Consider the following 19,501-nt stretch of genomic DNA (forward strand, 5'->3'; position numbering starts at 1 on the left):
CTACAGTTTAAAATTCACTTTAAGAGTCATGTTAAATGCCACCTGTCCTCCTTCCTCCAAGGCAGCTTCTTCCTACAGAAGCACATTCTACCTCTCTTAGGGTACTTACCATAGTCTACTTTTTCTCAATGATATTCACTTGTCTTTCTTATCCACCTGCTTCCTTAGAAGTTCCATTATGGCAAATAATGATTATCTTTCATATTGTGGAAACAGAGTTGGTTTTCAAATATGTCTGGAATCAAATGGTGTTGAAAGACGTATTCTCTAGTTCTCTGTGTGGCACAGCCTTACCTTAGCACCAGCTGCTTCCTTCTTTCAGAAAGCATAGCTGGTACTACATGATGATGGCTCTGCATCATGGGGCTCACATTTAACTTGCAGTGAATAAGAAGGAGCAAATTTATAAACCCACAGACCATCTGAATTTTGGAGCTGGAAGAAAAAGGTAATTAAAGATAAGTGAAAAGGGTAAAATCGTTTTTAACTTCTGACCCATGGTTAATTTGCTATTAAATTTATAATGCTAGTGTACCAAGGTGATTCATTTAAGAAAGCCAAATCACCAATTGCCTTGCCCTTCCCCAGGTGGTCTTTTGTCCTTAAAGTCTCTGCATTCCAGGGGTAAAGATAAGTCTTTTTATGTATTTGGTGGCAGAAGGGGGGAAATTTTGGATAGATCTGTTGTTGCCCAGAAGAAGATCTCTAAAGAGGCTTCTGTTTTTAAAGGCATGGATGCATTTAAGTGATTAAGCTAGATTTATTCAAAGGCAGAGGAGATTTGATTGTGGGGAAGGGAATCTGAGGGGGTCACATTTGAGCTCCCATAACTGAGAAGGGGGTAAGGAATGTTCCTGCCCAAAAGTAGCTCTGCCGAGGAGGGTGTACTCTGGAAGGGGGTGTCTGATTGGTGGCCAGAGAGTTCTTTGCAGTAAGCTTTGAATTCTTGGCCAGAAGCCTCCTGTATTCAAACTTGGAAGAAACCTTTAGTGCTGCTTCTGGCATTAGCCAGATCACATGGACTCAAACACAAATCCCAGCACTGGCAGCCAGGGGCCATCATGTTTTGCAGGATATCTCAGAACATGATGCAAGTTCCAGGGTTCACATACAATAAAAGGGGTGCGGATGAAGCCTTGAAAACTGTCTAACATTGAAAATTCACCAACCTTTGGGTTTGGAGACTTCAGACAATATTTTAGAAATGGACGTTAGCTAATCTAAGTCCATGATCAATCCATTTCTGTTATAGAAGACTTTGTGCTTTAGAGATATTTTGGCTCAATATACTCATTTTTTTTCTATTTTAATAAAGTAAATCAGATAAAATAAATTGTGCTGTCATCAATGTTAAGCACCAAACCAATATTGCCTTGTAGAATTCAATGCATCTACTCATGAGAGGTTACTGTACTTTTCTGGTAAGAAATACTTGTATTATAAATCCTCATATCTGAAGTAAATATATTGACTCTTTACTTATACAATTACTATAATTGCATAAAACCAAGTAGGTAAATCTCTTCTGTAGCTGGCCTTGGGAAATGGACTATAACAGAAAATAGCACACTATTACTTGTCTTAACCTAAAACAACAATAAGAAACCCTTGTCTTTCTCTTCTAGCTGCTTCCCTCTTCTCTCCTTTTCTTTACACAAAAACTATTCAAAAGAATATTCCATAATCCTCGTCTCTTTCACTGCACCTAACCTGCTCATATCAAGGTCATTAATGACCTCCATTGCTCAGTCTAGTGACCAGTTATCTATCTTTGTTTTGCTTGACCTATGGGCAGCACTTAATTCAGAAAACAACCTCTCCTAATTGATACACTATCTTCACTTGGCTTCCAGACTCCATCCACATCTGTTTTTTCTCTTATGTCTCTAAAATTCTCTGCTGGTTCTTTCTTACCTCTCCAGCCTCTAAATGCTAGAATGTCCAGGTTTCAATTTTAGTCCTTTAGTTGTCTCTACCTATACTCATTTCCTTGGTAATCTCATGTTAGCATTATGACTTAAAATTTCATAGAAATGCTGACGACTCCCAAATATCTTTCTTCAGTCGTCCTCTCCTCTGAACTCCAGATTTTAATTCTACTGCCTTTGCAACATCTCCAGTTGGATGGTCAATGGGCTTCACAAATAAATATGGGCTGATAAATTAAGGAATGAGTAAACTTCTTTATTATCTGAACATTGCCAAGTCACAGTCCATGTAGAAGACTAAAGCTTCCAGTGTCGGTCTTGCATAGTTTATTATATATTTGTTTTCTGATTTTTCTTCCTCTGACCTCTATGTAGATGTTATGGTGGTGATATTAAAATAAATGATTAGTAGGCTGTGTGAGTCAAATTTTGGATAACATATCATTCAATCAATTCAACAAAAATTTAGTAAATGCTCCAAGTAAGGGATTAAGAATTTATTCTTATTTTTTTTTAAAAAAAGGGGAAATGCTGTTCTAGACACTGGAGATTCAAAAGACAATCAAATAGCTACTCTCATGACACTTGCATTATAGTGGAAGGAGAGGGAAAAACATTCAATAAAAGCAAATAATTACAGTATGCTAAGTGTCACAAGAGTGGTGAAAAATAATAAAAGGCATGGTGAGCAGAGTGAAGTGGCATCTGTTTTAGATATGATGATCACAAAAGGCCTGTGCAAGGGGGTGAGGTTTAGCAATGTCCTGAAAAGTGTGAGGGAAAGAGCCTACCTCATTCTAGGGAAAGAGTTTTCCAGAGAACAAGGGCAATGTAAAGTCTCTCAGAAGTGGGGCTACTTAGTGTGTTGTAAAGCTTGATTGCTGTCAGACTCTGTTTCCCTCTCACTTCCTCCTGTGTATTCTAAAAGAGGGAGATCTTTGCAAAAGTGTCCAGCAAGTATATGAAATTATCTAATTTTGGTTTAAAGAAGATTATATCATTTACATACTATATTCTTTTGTGTCAAAAGAAATCAGTTATTTACCTACATAAGATTGGGAACACAAAATGACAGCCCAAGCCATCTTAATGGAAACATCAATCAAACACAGTATGATATTGTCTGTGGATACACAGTGCTGTAGATGAGTATGAATACAAATATGCAGGTCCATTTCCATTTCTATAAAAAGCTCAGCACAAGTTGTTTTCTTGAAGGTAGCACATTTGTCACAGTGCGTTTATGACCACTACAATGGTATTTAGCTGTGGATTTGGACAGGTTCTTGTTTTCCTTTCTCCTTTCAAGAACAATTTAAATTAACCTAATCAGAACATTATGATATATCCTTCCCTCTGCACAAAGTATCCTATTTTTATATTATTTAATTTTGAGTGGCATTCTCTGGCTAGTATTCTTTCAATATTTAAATATCCTTGCATTGTAGCATGATGTTTATCAGTTACTTTGGGATTTTGGAGATTATTGCTGAAGAAACAAGTAGCTATATAATTTTGCTGGAAAAAACTTGCCCTCATCTTCTTGAGAAACTCATTTTCTTAATCAAAGTATGCAGGAGAGGAAGAGGTATAAAGTTCCTTGCCAGGCAATGAGGTTAGGCAAATGATACCAAGAAACCAGTGGTTTGAAACATGGTCGATCCAAGTAGCTAAGTTTCTTATATAAAGATTTTTAAAAAGAGATTTACTGTCCTAGAAAAGATAGGCTAATTGGAATAAGAGAGTTTAACTTGTTGATTATCTATAAAACAGTCTTTGTTTCTTGAATTCCTGGTTTGACTGTTACAGATGGTTTTGATTATTTCTTTGGCTCCTTATTTCTTGCTTTATTTTATGCCTAAATAAAAATAACCTGTAAATTATTTCTTCTTGGTATTTTATGCTGCAGGATGTCAGAAAACATAAGTAAGTACACTGTTACCAAAATGTTCTTTATGTATCATCTGTTGAGTTATTGGTTAAGACAGCTCTCAGTAACCTTAGTGATAACAACTAAAATCCTACACATTTTAGAAGTCAGGGAAGTGATAACTATGACTATCCAGTAGAATCCCAAATCATAAAAAGTATACTATAACAAATAGGAGGTAGAAGTGTATTTTAGAAAGTTAATACTGAGCATAGTAAGTTTAACTATATAGGCCCTCTAATTTACATCTTTATAATAATAAAAGCCCAATTCACAGAGAACAACAAAACAGTTTTGCTTCTGTAAATGTGTATTTATGGCCAAATCAATGGATTCGTAGGCAACTCTTTCTTGATTAATAAGTTGATGTCATGCTACTTTCTGGGTTCTGAAAACAGGGCAGTGAATTGTGTACAGTAATTAGGTAATAAATCTAGGAAATGTTTAAGTTGTATACCTGGCAATTAGATATATCTACTAATAACATCTTATTTGCTAGGATCTACTGTAGCATTATAATTTAATTGCCACAGTGGTGAAATTTTATATGAATAACAGAAGATTAAATAGGAAGAAAAATAAACAAAAGAATGCAGTGAGAACAATTATTTAAATATACCAGCAATAATCAATTTGAACTTGAAATTAAAACACAGCACCATTTATATTAGCACCCCCAAAATGAAATACTAGGCATAAATCTAAAAAAATATGTATACGATCTATATAAGAAAATCTACAAAACTCTGATGAAACAAACCAATCACGATGTAAGTAAACAGAGATTCTGTATTCATGGATAGGAAGATTTAATTTTAAAATATTGATTCTTCCCAATTCGATCTATGAATGTGATGCAGTCCCAATCAAAATCCCAGAAAGTTATTTTGTGGATATCTACAAACTGATTCTAAAGTTTATATGGGAAGGCAGAAGTCTGAGAATAGCCAACAAAATACTGAAGAAGAATGAAGTTGGAGGACTGACACTATTTGACTTCACAACTTACTATACAACTACAGTGATCAAGACAGTGTGGTACTGGCGAAAGAACAGACAAACAGATCGGTGGAAGAGAGTAGAGAGCCCAGCAACGCCTTCGTCTTTTCCCCTATGACGAAGGAAAAGAGGTGATTCAATAGAGAAAGGACAATCTTTTCAACAAATAGTGCTGGAACAACTGAGCATCTACATGTAAAAAAAAAAATGAATCTAGACACAGACATTACACCTTTCACAAAGATTAATTTAAAATGGATCATAGATCTAAATGTAAAATGCAAAGCTACACAATTTCTAAATTATAACATAAAAGAAAATCGAGATGATCCTGTGTTTGGGGATGACTTTTTAGATACAACAACAAACACATGACTGATACACTGGACTTCATTAAAATTGATACATAGGTTGTTCCAGATTTTCTCCCCATTCTGCCTGCTCAAAGGTGTTCTAACTTTGCCTGGTTCAATTTCCCATTATTTTTCACTTTTCATGGAAAATTTTGCCATTCTTTTGATGGAATCTGTACGAAATGTGGGAAGGGAGGAACCAAAGGATAAAGGTACTGTGAGCAGGACTGGGGAATGACTTTACTTCTATAACTTTCTCAGCTTTAATTCCATGATGCATCCCCTTCAATTCACTAATCCCTCTCTATTGTACATATTGACCTGACCATACTCCAACTCTGGTTCATCCAATCTGTTCCAGATTTGAGCTGTGCCTAACATAATAATAACAACATACCCATTGTGATGGTTGGGTTCATGTGTCAACGTGGCCAGGTAATGGTGCCCAGTTGTCTTGTTAGGGAAGCACTGGCCTAACCATTGCTGCAAGGATATTCTATGGCTGGTTGATAAACTAGAAGGCTGGTTTATTAAATCATCAGTCAGTAGACTGAATCTGTGACTGACTATGGCTTTTTTTTGTGCCTGCCCTACAGATTTTGGGCACTTTGTGTTCCTGTGGTTGTGTGAGATACCTTTCTTTATAAATCTCATATTTACAGGTACTTCTTGTTGGTGCTGTTTTTCTAGAGAACCCTGATTAACAGCTTGATACTGGGAGTGGTTCTGGAGAAACAGAATCTTAAAAATGGGTTTTTGCAATTGGTTTTCTACTCTGATTAGACTCAAAGGCACTAATGACTCTATTTCTAATAATCAAGATGGCACTGACAGTCCCTGGTGTAAGCTGGCAATAGAGATAGGCAACATATCACCATCTCATTTTGCTAACTGTACACTTATCGAAGGTAAAGCTGTAGGTGACTGTTTTTTGACACCTTAATGGAATTTTGTGGAGTTAGAGGCATAATTATGTTGGCTGGCTTTTCTTAGATATAGCAGATACAGTTATTAAGGAAAGGGATGAGGTGAAGGCTTCAAATTTGCAACTTAAATGTTTATGAAAGATGTCAAAGTTTCTATGTGTGCTCTGAAACAAAATCTTATTTCCTATGGTCACAGACTTGAGATCTCTGAAAACCAGACTGAGAGCCTCATTATGTGAGTAGCAGATTCACAATATAAACTAAAATTTTAATCTTGCAGGTTGTGTGCTGTTAAAGTAAGGGCTTTGATTGGAAAAAATGGGATTCTGAAACTTGGGATGGGTACATATGGGTGGATAATGATGGCAGTGGGAATCTGGAAACCCTGGATTCTGCTGAGTCTTTATCAGATAGACCTGTAATGGTCTGTCCTGAGGAAATAGCCACCTCATCTCCAGCCTGCCTTGAGGAAACAGCTTCCCTGCCTCCAGTCCAACCTGAGGAATCTGCCATCCAACCTCCACCAAAAGAGATCAATGTTTCACCACCTGTTAAATCTGTCACCACTCTCCCTGGGGAAACAGCCCTCACTTCTCCTTCTGGAGCAATTAATCCTGTTTCACCAGATGAAACTGCAAAAGAGTACTCTGAGGTAACTGGCTTGAAAGACACTTCTAATTCTTTCATGAACCCCCACACCACCCCTCTGTTCTTCAAGATTTTACAACTAAAGTCTCAATAAGTCCTGAAAGGTGAGGTACAAAGATGGCCCATGAGGAGCTATGCTAGCTCCAAAAGAACTGCATGAGTTTTTCAATCTATATAGACAGAAATCAGGGGAATGTGTGTGGGAATGGATATTAAGGGTGTGGAACAATGGTGGAAGGAATATGATGTTGAATCAAGCTGAATTTATTGATATGGGTTCACTAAGCAGAGATTCTGCATTTAATACTGTAGCTTGAAGGGTTAGAAAGAGCATTAACTGGGTGGTTGGCTGAAAGATGGATCAAAAGGTGGCTGACATTACTTGAGGTCACAATGCCAGAACTTTTCTGGTATAATGTAGGAAAGGGAATCAAAAGCTTAGAGAATGTTATGGTCAGGGACATGTGCCAACTTGGCTGAGTTGTGATGCCTAGTTTGTCTGGTTGGGCAAGTGCTGGCCTGTCTGTTGCAATGAGGACATTTCATAGAATTAGATCATGATCACGTCAGCTGTATCCACAGCTGATTCCATTTGTAATCAGCCAAAGGGGAGTGTCTTCTACAACGAGTGATGCTTAATCTAATCACAGGAAGCCTTTTAAGGAGGATTCAGAGGAGACAAGTCCCATTCCTGCTTCGGCTGGTGAGCCTCTCCTGTGGAGTTCATCCAGACCATCCATCAGAGTCGTCGGCTTCACAGCCTGCCCTGTGGATTTTGGACACTGCATTCCTGCGGTGACGTGAGACACTTTTATAAATTTTATATTTGCAAGTATTCCCTGTTGATTCTGTTTCTCTAGAGAACCCTAACTAATACAGAGAAATTGGAATATTCTAGTGGATTTATCATGGAAGACCTGTTCACACATCCCAGCAATGTCCAGAGAACACAACTTCTACCAGGACTTTGATGAATAAATTTATGAGACTAGCTCCATCATCCCTGAAGAGCGCCATAATAGCCTCTTTCTGCAGGTCAGATATGACTGTGGGAACTGCTATCACTGAGATGGAATCCTTAAACAAAATGGGGATGATCAGATTCCGGGTTGACAGAAGCCCTGTGGCAACAGTTAATCACCATAGACAGGTGGGTATGGCCACCATAATGGACAGAAGACTCAAAGCAGCAGTCAAAATAACCTGAAACACAGAGACTTATTGCATTGGCTGGTAGATCATGGGGTATCTAGAAATAAAATAGATGGGTAGTCTACTAAATTCTTGTTTGAGCTGTATAAACAGAAGAGTTCTAGGTCAACTGAACAGAAGTCTTACTTCAATTAAAAAAACAGAGTCATGGCTCCTTAATCAGTTTCCAGACTTGAGACAGTTTATAGACCCATAACCCCTCGAATGAGGGGAGGGCAGGGTACCCTTGGAGAAGGACCCTGTTACGCTGTCCAAAATTTATACTGGTAACCTTCTTCCTTGCCTTCTCCAAGGAGACCTATGGCTTTTTACCAGGGTAACTGTGCACTAGGGAAAAGGAAATGATCAGATATTTCATGGATTACTAGACATTGGCTCAGAAGTGACACTAATTCCAGGAGGCCCAAATGTCACTCTGGTCCAACAGTCAGAGTACGGGCTTATGGACGTCAGGTGATCAATGAAATTTTAGCTCAGGTCCATCTCACAGTGGATCCAGAAGGTCTCCAGATCCACTCTGTGGCTATTTCCCTAGTTCTGGAATGGATAATTGGAATTTGTATATTAGCAACTCTGGCAGAATCCCCACACTGCTTCTCTGACTCATGGAGTGATGGCTATTATCATAGGAAAGACCAAGTGGAAGCCACTAGAACTGACTCTAAACAGAAAAATAGTAAATCAGAAGCAATACCAAATTCCTGGAGGGATTGCAGAGATTAGTGCCACTTGTAAGTCCTTGAAAGAGGCAGGGATGGTGATTCCCACTACATTCCCATTCAACTCTCCTATTTGGCCTGTGCAGAAATGGGTCTTGGAGGATGACAGTAGATCATCATAAATTTAACCAGCTGGTGACTCTAAGATGTGCTATTACTGCTTGAGCAAATCAAAACATCACCTGGTACCTGGTATGCAGCTAATCTAACATTTTTTTTTTTTCTCAATAGCTGTTAGTAAGGACCACCAGAAACAGTCTGCCTTGAGCTTCACTGTCCTATCTCAGGGGTATATCAACTCTCCGGCCCTGTGTCATAATTCTGTCTTGATCATTTCTCTCTCCTACCTTACTTACATCACACCAGTCCATTTTGTTGATGATGTCATGTTGATTGAACCTAGTGAGCAAGAAGTAGCAACTAATCTAGACTTATTATTAAGGGATTTGTGGGTCAGGGGATGGGAGATAAATCCAACAAAAATACAGGGGGCTTCTATTTCAGTAAAATTTCTAGGTGATCAATGGTGTGCGGCATGTTGAGATATCCCTTCTGAGATGAAGGATAAGCTGTTGTATCTGGTCCCTCCTACAACCAAAAAAGAGGCATAATGCCTAGTTGCACCTTGAATCTTGGAGACAACATATACTCATTTGCATGTACTACTCTGGCCCATTTACTGAGTGACCAGAAAAGCTGCTAGTTTTGAGTGGGGACCAGAACAAGAGGAGGCTCTCTGATAGGTCCAACTTTCTGTGTTAGCTGCTCTGCCACTTGGGCCATATGATCCAGCAAATCCAATGGTGCTAGAGGTGTTATTGTGAAATAGAGATGCTGTCTGGGGTCACTAGCATGTCCCTATAGGAGAATCACAACACAGACCCTTGGGATTTTGGAGTAAAGCCTTATCATCCTGCTGCAGATAACTACTCTCCTTTTGAGAAATAGCTTTTGGAGAAACACAAGGCAGGCCCTTAGGATTTTGGAGTAAGCCTTATCATCCTCTGCAGGTAACTACTCTCATCTGCTACTGGGCCTTAGTAGAGATTGAACACTTAACCATGGGCTACCAAGTTACAATGATACCTAGTTGCCTATCAGGAGCTGGGTGTTGTCTGACCCATAAAGCCATAAAGTTGGGTATGCACAGAACCACTCCATCATAAACTGGAAATGGTAAATAAGAAACGGGCTCAAGCAGGTACTGAAGGCATAAGTAAGTTTCATGAGGAAGTGGCCCAAATGTCCATGGCCCCTACTCCTGCACATTACCTTCTCTTTCACAGACCAGAACTATGGCCTCTTGGGGAGTTCTTTACAGTCAGCTGACTGAGGAAGAGAAAATTCAGACCTGGTTTACAGATGGTTCTGCACAATATGCTTGTACAACCCAAAAGTGAACAACTGCAGCACTATAGCCACTTTCTGGGGCATCCTTGAAGGATAGTGATCAAGTGAAATCTTCCCAATGGGTGGAACTTTGAGTAGTGCACTTGGTTGCTCATTTTGCTTGGAAAGAGAAGTGGTCAGAGGTGTATTTGTATACTGACTCATGGGCTGCTCTTAATGGTTTGGATGGATGGCCAGGGAATTGGAAGGATCATGATTGGAAAATTGGTGACAAAGAGGTCTGGGGAAGAGGTATGTGGATAGACTTTTCTGAGTGGGCAAAAAGCATGAATATATTCATGTCCATGTGAATGCTCACCAGAAGGTAGCTTCAGCAGAGGAACGTTTAAATAATCAAATGGATAAGATGACCCATTCTCTGGAAACAAGTCATCCTCTTTCCTCAGCTACTCCTGCCATTGCCCAATGGGCTCATGAACAAAGTGGGCTTGGTTGTAGGGACAGAAGTTATGCATGGGCTCAGCAACATGAACTTCCATTCACCAAGACTCACCTGGCTATGGCACAACTAAGTGCCAGTTGGCCACAGGGGAGACCCACAATCAGTCCCCAATATGGGCACCATTCCCTGAGGTGATCAACCTGCTATCTGGTAGCAGATTAATTTGGGCCACTTCCATCATGGAAGGGGCAGTGATTTGTTTTAACTGTAATAGTCACATACTCCAGATATGGGTTTCTCTTTCCTGTACATAATGCTTCTGCCAAAACTACCATCTGCACACTTATGAAATGCCTTATCCATTATCATGGTATCCCACACAGCATTGGTTTTGATCAAAGAACTCACTTTATAGTAAATGAAGTGCAGGAATGGGCACATGCTCATGGAATTCTCTGGTCTTGCCATGTTTCCCATCATCCAGAGGCAGCTGGGTTGACAGAATAGTAGAATAGTCTTTCAAAGACCAAATTACAGCATCAACTAGGGCTGATGCAATGGTCTCCAGGAGGCTGGGTATACTCTGAATCAGCATCCACTCTATAGTGCTGTTTCTGCCAAATCCAGGATTCACAGGTCCAGGAATTGAGGGGTGGAAATGGGAGTGACACCACTCACTATCACCCCTAGTGATCCACTAGAAATATTTTGCTTCCTGTCCCTGAAACCTTAAGCTCTGCTGGTCTGCAGGTCTTAGTTCCAAAAGTAGGAGTACTCTTACCCAGAGACACACCAATGATTCCATTGAACTGGAAGTTAAGACTGCCACCTGGCCACTTTGGGCTTCTCATGCCTCTGAATCAATAGGCAGGAAGGGGATTTCTGTACTGGCTGGGGCAATTGATGCTGACTATCAAGGAGAAATAAGACTGCAACTACACAGTGGAGGTAAAGAAGAGTTTTCCTGGAATACAGGAGATCCCCTAGGTATCTCTTAGTACTCCAATGCCCTGTGATTAAAATCAATGGAATACCGCAACAAATCAGTCTAGGTAGGACTATCAATGGCCCAGAAATTTCAAGAATGAAAGTTGGGTCACCCCACCAGGCTAAGAACCATGGCCAGTTGAAGTGCCTAGTGAAGGTAAAGGGAACGTGGAATGGGTAGTGGAAGAAAGAAAGTAGTGATAAAGATAAACTACGACCATGTGAATAGTTACAGAAATGAGGACTGTGATGGTATGACTACTTCCTCCTTGTTTTGTTATGAGTATATTCATATTTTTACATAAAGCAAATATCTTGTTTTCTTATCATGTGACATAAGTTGTATTGTTCATGTTATAGTATTTAAGTTATAGAATATGAAGTTTGAGAGTGAATGTCACCTAAGGACTTGTACCCTATTCTGGAGAGATGTAGTCTGGTTTTGGTTGCATTCAGAACAGTTGAGCATTGTTAGGTGAAATATATGACTGGTATAGTGGTCCATTTAGAGATTAAGTGTGATTTAAGGGGCTGTGTATAGCTGCCAATTTGACAAGGGTAGTCTGTGATGGTTGGGGTCAGGAGTCAACTACCAAGTGATAGTAGCCAGTTATCTGGTCAGGTAAGTACTGGTCTGTTACTGCAAGGTTATTGAGTGGCTGTTTGATAAACCAGAAGGTTGGTTTATTAAATCATCAGTCAATTGATGATTACATTTATGACCAGCTAAGGGTATGTCTTCCATAAAGGAGAGAATCCAGTCAATTGGATTTGATCCAATCAGTTGAAGACTTTTTAAGGGTGAAGAGGGAATTTTCATGGTTTCTTCAGCCAGTGAGCCTCTCCTGTGGAGTTAGCCTAGACCCTTCATCAGATTTGCCAGCCTCGCAGCCTGCCCTATGGATTTTAGACTCCTGTGTTCTCATGGTGGTGTGAGACACATTTATAAATCTCCTATTTAAGGATACCTCCTGCTTGTTCTGTTTCTCTAGAGAACCCTGACTAATATACCATGATTATTTATCTTACATTTTAAGTGTTTCATCAAAGGTTTTCAGTTGACTGTCAATATTGCTCTTTTATCATTCTTTTCCTAGTCAGTAAACTCTACCACTTTCAGACTTTCTTGTACTTTTCAAGCTATCAGCATCCCTTTTCATATCCTTACCCTTAGCTAATAAAATGCTTTTTATTTTATTAAAAAGTGAAACAATAAGAAAAGAGTGCTCTAACCCTTCCTCTTCCAAACCTACATACCTGCATGTGGACCCATATAATCTTTCTCAGGTTGTAATGAATGAACTGTCTCTGTGGTTTTTCTATACCCATCCCTGGAATTTATGTACAGAATCTCATCCACTCCTTCCTACTCAAGGATTTTTTTTCCTACAAAAATCCTTTATCTCTATCTTCCAGTTCCTCTACGCCCTTCTTTCCCAATATTTTCTCTCACTTTATGGATTAGTTAAGCCAGGATAAGATGGACTATCTTTTACCTTAAAAACAAAACCAAAACACCTGTCTAGATGAAACACTTACAACTATCTAGCTGCCCTTTTTCCAAATAGAATACCCGATTCCTTAGTATTAATCATACTCAACTTTCTGCATCATTTGATAGTTAATCTCTCTCTTTCTCTCTCATTCTTTAAATGCTTTTTTTTTTTTTTGACCTAGCTCCAGGGATACCACATTCTCCAGGTTTCTGTCTACCTTTCTGGATTCTTCCTATTATTCTCTTCCATAAGATCTTCCTCCTCTCCTTGATCTTTACATATTGGCATGTCCCAGTTTCAATCTCCCACAAAGCATTAAAAATATATATTTTCATTAATAAAACAACATACAAACATTCATAACATACAAACATTCCATGCATGGTATACAATCAATGGCTCATAATATATCACATAGTTGTGTATTCATCACATGATTTTTTTTTGAACATTTGCCACTCTCCAGAAAAAGAAATAAAAAAGAAAAAAGAAAAAACTCACACATACCAAACCTCATACCCTCCCTCTCATTGACCACCAGTATTTCCATCTACCCAGTCCATTTTAACCTTTGTTCCCCCATTATTTGTTTATTTTTTTATCCATATTTTTTACTCATCTATCCATACCCTACTTAAAAGGACCATCACACCCAAGGTTTTCACAATCACACAGTCACATGCTAAAACTATATCATTATATAATCATCTTCAAGAAAGAAAGCTACTGGAACACAGTTCTACAGTTTCAGGTACTTCCCTCCAGCCACTGCAATACACCATAAACTAAAAATGGGATATCTACATAATGCGTAAGAATAACCTCTGTTCTAGTTTGCTAGTTGCTGGAATGCAATATACCAGAAACAGAATGGCTTTTAAAAGGGGGAATTTAATACATGCTAGTTTACAGTTCTAAGGCTGACAAAATGACCTAATTAAACAAGTCTATAGAAATGTCCAATCATAGGCATCCAGGGAAAGATACCTTGGTTCAAGAAGGCCGATGAAGTTCAGGGTTTCTCTCTCAAGTGAGAAGCCACATGGTGAACACAGTCACAGTTTCTCTCTCATCTGGAAAGGCACATGGTGAACACAGTCAGGGTTTCTCTCTCATCTGGAAGGGCACATAGCAAGCACAGCATCATCTGTTAGCTTTCTCTTCTTGCGTCTGGTTTCATGAAGCTCCCCGGGAGGCATTTTCCTTTTTCATCTCCAAAGGTTGCTGGCTCATGGACTCTCTGCTTCGTGGTGCTGTAGCATTCTCTGTTCTTTTCAAATCTCCTTCATTCTCCAAAATGTTTCCTCTTTTACAGGGCTCCAGAAACTTATCAAGACCCACCTAAATGGGTGGAGACATGTCATCACCTAATCCAGCTTAACAACCACTATTGATTTAATCACCTCCCCAGGGAGATGATCTGGTTACAGTTTCAAACATACAGTACTGAATAGGGATTATTCTATCTTTATGAAATGGGATTTTGATTAAAATGTGGCTTTTCTAGGGGACATACATCCTTTCAAACCAGCACAACCTCCAAGATAACATCTTGACTGTTTGAAATCTCCCAGTCACTGACACTTTATTGTGTCTCATTTTTCTCTTCCCTCTTTTGGCCAAGAAGATTTTCTCAATCCCTTGATGCTGGGTCTCATCTCATCCTGGGATTTCTGTCCCACATTGCCAGGGAGGTTTACAATCCTAGGAGTCATGTCCCATGTAGAGGGGGAGGGCAGTGAGTTCACTTGCCACGTCAGCTGAGAGAGAGGCCACATTGGAGCAACAAAAGAGGTTTTCTGGGGATGACTCTTAGGCCTAATTTTAAGTAGGCTTAGCCTATCCTTTGCAGGAATAAATTTCATAGGGGTGACCCCAAAGATTGAGCGCTAGCCAACTGATTTGATTGTCACTACTCCTCTTATATTTACTGATTATTTTATTTATTCCACAAAGCATTTTTAGATCACCTCCTCAGGTATTATAGATCTTTTGTGTATATTTATATGCTGGTGATTCATAAATTTACAGTATTTCATTCCAGACTGAAAAATCCAAATGCTTATTTGACATGTCTAATAGGATGTCCAACAAATAACTTCAATTTTTAAAATTTATTTTATTAATGATTTTTTCATTAGAGAAATTATAGGATTACAGAAATATCATGCATAAAATATATAAAATACATAGTTCTCATATACCACCCTATTATTAACACTTTGTATTAAAGTGGCATATTGTAATAAGTCATGAAAGAACATTTTTATAATTGTACTGTAAACTATAATCTGCTTACAGTAGTGGTCGCTGTGTTGTATAGTCCTATGTTTATTCTTTTAATTTTTACTCTAGTAATATAGATACAACCTAAAATTTCCCCTTTTAAACACATTCATGTTTATAATTTAGTGCTGTTAATTATACTTACAATGTTGTGCTACCATCACCACCATCCATTACCAAAACTTTGCAATCAACCCAAATAGAAAGTCTATACAATTTTAGCATTAACTCCCCATTCCCTACCCCTAATCCAGGCCCTGGTATACTATGTTCTAGATTTTAACTCTGTAAGTTTGCTTACCCTAATTATTTCATATCAGTGGGATCATACAAAATTTCTCCTTTTGTGTCTGGCCTGTTTCACTCAACGTGATGCCTTCAACATTCATCCTTGTTGCATGAATCAGTTCATTCCTTTTTTAATGCGGGATAATTTTCCATTGTATATATATCACAATTTGTTTATCCATTCATCAATTGAAGGATTGCTTCCATCTTCTGGCAAATGTAAATAATGCTCCAATAAAATCAGTGTGCAAATATATCTGTTCAAATCTCTGCTTTCAATTCTTTTGGGTATATACCTAATAGTAGGTATGCTAGGCCATATGATAATTGTCACAGTCAACATGAGAAACACATGAACAAACTGCACAACTCTATAACACAAGATCTCAACACACCAATTACATGGAAAAAGATTGAATCAGTCCTCAGAAACCTCCCAACAAAGAAAAACCCAGGTGAAGATGGTTTCATGGGTGAATTCTACCAATCATTCCAAGAATTTAGACCAATCCTGCTCAAACTCTTCCAAAAATTTGAACAGAGAAACACTACTTAACTTATTTTTGAGGCCAACAGCACCTAATACCAAAGCCAGATAAAGATTCCACAAGAAAAGAAAATTACAGTTCAATATCCTTTATAAATACAGTGTTGGAGTGAATGTAGAAAAACAGAAATACCCATTCACTGCTGGTAGGAATGTAAATTGGTGTAGCTATGGAAGACATTTAGCAGCCAGGAAGCGAAGTACAGAATTACCATATCACCCAGCAATCCCATTATTAGGTATATACCCAGAAGCACTAAAAGCAGATATTTGTACACCAATGTACAGCAGCATTATTCACATTTACCAAAAGATGGAAGCTACCCAAATGTGTATCAACTGATGAATGGATAAACAATGTGGTATACACATAGTATGGAAGATTATTCAGCTCTACAAGGGAATGAAGTTCTGATTCATGAACAACATGGATGAACACTGAAAACATCAGGTTACATAAAACAAACCAGCCACAAAAGGATAAATACTGTATCATTTCATTGAAATGAAATAATTAGAATAAGCAAACTCACAGATTTAGCATCTAGATTATAAATTATCAGGGCTGGATTGGGGGTAAGGAATGAGAAGTTAATGCTTAATTAGTACACAATTTCTATTTGGGTTGATTGCAAAGCTTTGGTAATGGATGTTGGCAATCGGAGCACAATATTGTAAGTGTAATTAATGGCACTGAATAATATATGTGAATATGATTTAGAGGGGAAAGTTTAGGTCTTATATATGTTACTAAAACAGAAATTAAAAGAAAAAACATAGGACTGTACACCACAGTGAACCCTAGTGAAAACTGTGGACTAAGGGTTAATAGCACAATTTTAATATTCTTTCATCAATTGTAACAAAGGTACCCCACTAATGCAAAGTGTTAACAATAGGGGAGTGTGGGAATGCTGCATTTTTTACATGATTTTTCTGTAAAGTTGTATCTTCTCTAAGTTAAAAAGTTTAAATAAATAGATTTAATTGTTAATCTGATCTTGAGATTATTTAAAGCAGCAGTATTGCAGGAATTACAGCTTATAAGGGAAAAATAAAAAACATTCCAAATGTGTTTCTGTTACAGAAAATACATTTGAACAATGACAACAACACTTAAGTTTAAGTACTATTAGACCTTTTCCTCCATCTCTGTCACAAAGAAAGAAGATAATTTGGGAAAGAATGAGAAAATATGTATAGTGTTTTCTGTCAAAAGACTACCATGGGACTGAATAAAAAATGTAATATATAAATAGTGCTGCCAAGTGGTCCCAAACTCACATTTGACATTTACTGGATTCATTTAAAACTGGAAACCACTCCAGTCTCAGTCTTACTAAGGACTGGAACACTGTAAATTCCTGTATTTCCTCAAATACTTTTGTTCTGAATTAAGATTTTAGCTGAGTCTGGGATTCCTGGGAGGCACTATGTTTCTCACAGTCATTGGTAGCTACTTGGCACTGCCTTCTGGTTTCCACTGCTGCAAATGGGAACTCTGACTTTTATCTTTTTTCTTTTTTATTCTACCCTGGATCTTATAACAATTCTTTCTCTGTGAGTTCAAGAGTTTTACAGGATGTGCTTAGGCATCTATGTCTTTCTTGTCAATCCAGCCAGGAGCTCAAAGAGGGCATTTAATATATGGTCAAGTCCTTAGGTCAGGAAAAATATTTCTCTAATATTTGTTTTTGTATTCTCTCTCCTCCATCTGTCTTTTTATTTCTCTAGTACTTCTTTTAATTTTATATTAAATTTCCTGTTACATCCTCCAAGAATTTTTTCTTTTCCTTCATGGTTTCTATTTCTCTGTAAATCTTTTATCTTTGCTTTGAAATGTTTTTTGCACGTGATATTCCAGGACACTAATTTGAATCTCAATAGTAAACTCTCCTTCAACTCATCTGTTTAATCATTTGTTTGAGAAATTGTCTTTTTTTTTTTTTTTTCCACATGCGCAGGCACCAGGAATCAAACCCCGGTCTCCAGCATGACAGGCACGAACTCTGCCTGCTGAGCTACCATGGCCTGCCTAAGAAATTATGTCTTTAATCTCCAAATATCTATTTTTGCATGTGTGCTACTCTTGTTTCTCCTTTTATCAAATTGTTGTCTTTCAGTAGCCTTGCTCCTTTGGGCAGGCATCCTCATTTTTCTGACTGTTCTCTGAATAATGACCTCTTTTAGAGAGGTTTTTTTCTTTGTTGCAGTGCGGGAGTTCAGTTCCCACATGGCAGTAGTCCCGAGTGGTGGAAGTCAGTGCTGTCTCCACCCTAGAGACTGGAGACAGAAAGGCTGTCATGTCCTGAAAAAGTCCCCTAGGGATAAGCCACGAGGAGCTCGGGTTTTTTGTACCTCAGAAGCAACCTGATTAGCAATCAACCTCTTCAGCTCTTTGTTGGCATTTTTAGGGCCAGGAAGATCAGTTGTCTGTAGGGAATAGTTATCTTTGTCTGAACCCCAAAAGTGCTCAGTCCTTTCTTGGTCCTTAGTGTCCTCTGGCCCCTGAAGTCATTTGGCTCATGTTGAGGAGAGTTGAACATTATAGTTCTACACACCCTTGGCTCCTAGTCTCACTCCAATCCCTTACCTGGCTTTATGATTTTTCATAGAACACATCCCTCCTAGACATTGTATTAGTTGGTCATTTGTTTACATGTGTGTCTTACTCTCTCATCAGAATGAATCTCATGAGCACCAGGGTTTTCTGGCTTGCTGTTTCCTCGCCAGGGCTTGGCACATACGTACTATAGGTTTCATAAATGTTTTTGGAAATTTTAATGAATTAAGGAATAGGGAGAGTTTGGGAAGGAAAGACCAGAGAAGTTGTGGGGAGTGAAGGAAATGGGTAGAGATGGAAAGAGTGTTTAAGAGTCTTTCCTATGGATTTTATGTCAAAGAAATGCCATTAAAAATACCTGAATGATGTTGAGTTTTCTTGAGATGTTTGTGTTTTTCTCTATATAACATTCCTCTGGGGAGGATGGCTTCAATAGGGCTACAGTTATAATTAAACTTATTTGGCTGTCTTTATACAGCCCAACTGATTTTTAAGTGTGAAAATAAAAAGAATGTGTTGTTTTTATACATATAACTAACACTAAAAAGAAGATTCCATTTAGCGATGTTTTCAAATATATATATATATTAGTAATATATATATATTGCATATATGCATGCACTTACATACGCCTATTATGGTATGTGTGGGAGAATAACAATTTTCTAAAGACTGGATGTATCTGGAAAGAAATAAAATGAAAAAAGGAAGAGAAACTCCAGAAGAAAAGTGTTATTACAGATATAGGAAAACATGCAAAGTGCATACCTTACACTATCATGGTATATGTAGTATATCAGAAAGATAATCAGGAAATATTTATTTTG

The sequence above is a fragment of the Tamandua tetradactyla genome, chromosome 26 (assembly GCF_023851605.1).
Source record: "Tamandua tetradactyla isolate mTamTet1 chromosome 26, mTamTet1.pri, whole genome shotgun sequence".
Classification (NCBI taxonomy): domain Eukaryota; kingdom Metazoa; phylum Chordata; class Mammalia; order Pilosa; family Myrmecophagidae; genus Tamandua; species Tamandua tetradactyla.